The sequence below is a fragment of the Hakea prostrata genome, chromosome 7, assembly GCF_041222555.1.
Source record: "Hakea prostrata isolate BN-2017 chromosome 7, UWA_Hpros_2, whole genome shotgun sequence".
Taxonomy (NCBI): Eukaryota; Viridiplantae; Streptophyta; class Magnoliopsida; order Proteales; family Proteaceae; genus Hakea; species Hakea prostrata.
Genome location: NC_142606.1, coordinates 59,760,097 through 59,763,855, shown reverse-complemented (window position 1 = coordinate 59,763,855; position 3,759 = coordinate 59,760,097). Strand labels below are relative to the sequence as shown.

Genomic DNA, 3,759 nt, shown 5'->3' with positions numbered 1-3,759 from the left:
CATTCCTCAAGAACTTTGGGTCTTCATGACTTCTTGTATTGTATTGCCTTAAAATTTGTGAAATTTGGAGATTTATAAAATTCAGCACTTCAATGGATTACTGATATGTTATATGTATATGGTTGCCAATTTATTACTGTTTGGAGTCTTGATCCTGTAGTACCACAACTTTGGCCCTTCTTTCCTCCCACCCCCCAACACACACACAAAAGAAAAGGACACCATAGTCCTACACACGCTGAAAGTATTGCTACTAAACACGGGTTAGAGTAGTTTTTATTTCAAAGCTCAGTTGCAGCAAACTATCCAGAAAACAAAGCAACCACCAGTATAGTATTCCAGCAATAAAGTAGGAATAAATCCCTGAGTGTTAGGCCAACACGATCTGGAAAAAGATTTCTTGGGAACAAAAAGAGAAACTTAAATAGCTAACTCATCCAGTATACAAAATAGTGTCATAGTACCTGCAGATCTATGGGAACTCCAGGCTTTTGAAGCACTTCCAGAGCCTTTTTTGCTTCCCCCTTACTATAATAATCCCAGAGGAACAAAGGTAAGTCAAAACCATTGACAGCACAACTGAGAGTCTTGGCTAATTTTGAAAGACCAATATTAGTATTTATCATCAAACTCAAACGTAGCATTATAAATATGTTTTTACTGCATTTTGTACATTATTTTGTTCCCATAGATCTGTAGGTACTTCTTATGTATAGTATTAGTTTACCCTGCAGATGCTTTCTTATGCACCCGAATAAGCACACATGAAGGATTCTTCATTGCACACATCACTATCAGCTGGATTGTTTTAGTTTTACTACTTCATGCATGTCATGCTAACCTTCTTCGTCTTAATAAATTATGAGAAGAATTAATTAATTAATTAATTAATAAATAATAGGTTTGTGTTGAGTAGGTTGGTCTTTTTCTTTTCCTTTTTTCTCCTCCTCCATCCCTAGATATGAAATTTCTGAGCTTTTGGGGTTTATGTAGAAAATAGACAAGTTAATGATAAATTTTAGTTAAAACTTCCACTGCATTGACTTTTTTTTTAAAACTAATAATTTCTAGCGTTGTAGGCTGCAGTTTTCCTATACTGTAGGATGCTTAGATGCATAGAGGTCTAGAGAGTTGGCATTTATACGTATAGACACACCATTGATTTCTATTCAGTATGCAACGTTGGTAGTTTTTTTACCTTGATGGTTTGATAATTATATTTGTAATAAGGCCTTGATGGATGGCTTTTTTGGAGTCATAAGATTAGTATCATATGGAATACTGTAACTTCCTGTTCGTATACCAATAGGCATGGTTTACTGATCAGCATGTCAACAAAATCTGGTTTTCATTAGGAGTGTTAGTAGGCAGCATCATGCTTGACTTTGACCTGTGTACTCATCGATTACACCTCATCCTAAAGTCTTATGACTTATTCAAGATTCTCGATGAGTCTTGACTTACTTTACCAGCCTGTTGCTCATCAGGCTAGGTTGAGCATAAAGGCCAAGCCTGAGGCCATGTATGGTGTTGCAGATTTTTATGTTCTAGGCAAACAAGTGATTTATTAGTTTTGAGAGCCAGTGTTTACAGAGGAATAGAAATCAGATTTGAAGTAAGTAAAGTGGAAAACTAATCAAGACAGATGCTTGTTGTTTAGTTCCATTATTAGTCAAAAAAAAAAAGAAAAATTAAGACTAATTGAAGCTGGCCATCAACTGGATTAAGTCATGAGCAGTGAGGTTTCAAGGCAGTCACCTTTAATGTAAGCCTATGCATGGGCTTGTTACTTTAGATCCAACTCATCCAGTATACAAAAAAATGTCATAGAGTGGGATTATGATAGTGCCTCAGGTTATTACTATGATAAAGCCAGCGGTTATCACTATGATCCAAATTCAGCCTTATTCTATTCCAAGTGTTTTAGGTAAGGACATTTTCCTTCATTTTGGTTCCTGAAATGTCCTTATTGTTATATGATTGATTTCATTAGCTTATGGTATTTCTTTTACTTGTTTTTGGGAACAGGCAAGTGGATTACGCAGGAAGAGGCGTTTAGCACATCTCAAGTTCCCTTGGAATCCAAAGAGAAAGAACCCATTTCATTGAAACCATCAACATCTTCGGTGGATGCACCTATTGCAAAAGATAAAGGTGCCAGTAAACATCAAAGTGGGCCTCCACCGGGGAGGGTTGCAATAGGATCTCCAAATCCAATGAGATCTGTTAAGGGTGCTCCATCATCAATGGTAGTGAAGAGAAAAAGGGAAGATGTGAAGCCAAAGGTCATCTCTAAAGAGGAGGAAGCTGCCCTTAAAGCAAGGGAGGCTGCAAAAAAAAGAATGGAGGAAAGGGAGAAACCCTGCTAGGACTCCACAAATCGTATTGACCATCAGGAATTGAATTTCACTATAGACTTCCCCTAAGAAGGTTCTTGGGTCTTTTTTCATCATTCCTGCTCTTCAACCCTGGCTTTAGTAAAAATAATTGGTGTCGTTTTGAGTGTTTCGCTGGAATGGTCATTGTGTATTTGCCAAATTCTCCTCATTGATTTTGTGTTTGCTGATTCCGTATTGCATGAAATGTTATTGAGCTTCATGACTGATAAATTGGATTAATGAGCATTGACAAAGTTCCTTTTTCAATGTTAACTTTCCTTCCTCTTTCCTCTTATAGCCCTTTTCTTTTTGTTTTGTTTTTTAGGGGTAACATTTTCATCTAATAGCCATCAGCATATGCAAGCCTTGTGGACATTAAACACTTTACCCTCTTTGCCCAGTGGAGATAAGCACAAATAGTTTCAAACTTCATTAATTTCTATTTACATATTGAAACCCAACTAGTTTGATTCACCCGCAGTTATAGTAAAATAACTCCTTGAAGGGATATAAATTATAGATGACCATTAACCAACCAAACCCCCATCCCCTTGATTTAGTTTTATTCGGTTGCAGTTGTGATTTTGACTCAAGCATACCTCCTCAGTTATAGTAATATAACCTTTGAAGGGATAGAAATTATAAAGATAACCATTAACCAACCCCCCTCTTGATTTAGTTTGATTCAGTTGTAGTTGTGATTTTGACTCAAGCATATCTTCCCTTGAATTATACGTTAAAGATGGTAGAAGCTAATTAAATTATTTTTTGAGGGTTTTTGGTTGAAGATTACACATTGCTATAGAGAAACGAATGCAATAACAAGGATTTTTGCGACAATTGCAGCGAGACACCAAATTTCAAATAAGGGGTTGCACTCCATAATTTAAAATTTTGGGTTTTGAAGCCACAAAATCTAAAAATTTATTGAAAAAACACTCCAAAGCTCGAGAGCACATTGAAAAACATTTAAGATTTACCTTGCTACTGGAGATGAATGAAAGTTGCAGTAAAATTTCAAATTTGATTGTCTTTCTTCTAGGTCATTCATTTGAACATGTAAATTATTTTCCTTATTTTGGGTTTTTTGATTAATAGCTGCTTATGTAATTCAACACTTTGTTGGGTTCGATTATTTTTATTCTAACACAACATTAATGATGTCTGAAATACACAAAAAACCTTCCCAACTCTTCAGGTAGCATAAGACATATAGAAATGGCTTTGGTCCCCTTTTCCATGGATTTCCATCATCTTAAATCGTATGCAATGCCTAGTAATTGATGGGGGCACCAATAAACTTGGAAGCCCTTTACATAGAGTGAAGTCACATCGACTATCTATAAGTGGATACATATTTATTATTTGAAAGTTTTTTATT

The 3,759-nt window shown here is 35.7% G+C and overlaps 1 pseudogene; it reads left to right on the top strand.

Moving 5' to 3' along the window:
• Positions 1 to 1,448: 1,448 nt before the first annotated feature.
• On the top strand, positions 1,449 to 2,369 carry LOC149011535 (zinc finger protein ZOP1 pseudogene; annotated as a pseudogene).
• Positions 2,370 to 3,759: the final 1,390 nt, after the last annotated feature.